Genomic DNA, 698 nt, shown 5'->3' on the forward strand with positions numbered 1-698 from the left:
TCAATGGCTAATGCTGGTCCCGATACAAACGGTTCGCAGTTTTTCATTACGACCGTAAAGACAACTTGTATTAGTATATACAAGTTGTATATACAATATACAAAAGGTATATACAATATTGTATTGGTATGTACTATATACGCAGCCTTGCCATAACTAGCCTTACCCATAAATCGCTAACGTTACCTGGCGTATTTCCAGCATACTTTAGCGGACTCTGGCTCACGTTTCAGGTTAAAAAAATATGTCTCAATGTTTACTCGGTATAGAATCAAGTATATAGAATGTATCCAATAATTCATTAAACATTGTTGTAAGCGTGTATGGTGAATTTTGATCATAAAAATTAACCGCGTGGCTCTGCATGTATGTATAAACCCGAGTATAGATAGCGGCAGCGTGCATCTACCTAAGTTCTATTGATTTTCTGGTTTAGTTTTGACTGTACACGCGTGAACATCTTCGTATAGACCGGCTCAACGACGCACACGCACTCAATCATGCACGCACGCACACGCACGCGCGCACGCACACAGCAGCCATCGATGTGCATATTCACATGCAGTCATGAACGCGCATGCAGGCCCTTCCGCCTACCACCCCGCGCGTATACACACTCACGCACATGCACGCACGCACATGCACGCACTCACGCACATGCACACACGCACGCACGCACGCACGCACGCACGCACGCA

This window comes from Priapulus caudatus, unplaced genomic scaffold (assembly GCF_000485595.1).
Source record: "Priapulus caudatus unplaced genomic scaffold, Priapulus_caudatus-5.0.1 Scaffold445, whole genome shotgun sequence".
NCBI classification, from domain to species: Eukaryota; Metazoa; Priapulida; class Priapulimorpha; order Priapulimorphida; family Priapulidae; genus Priapulus; species Priapulus caudatus.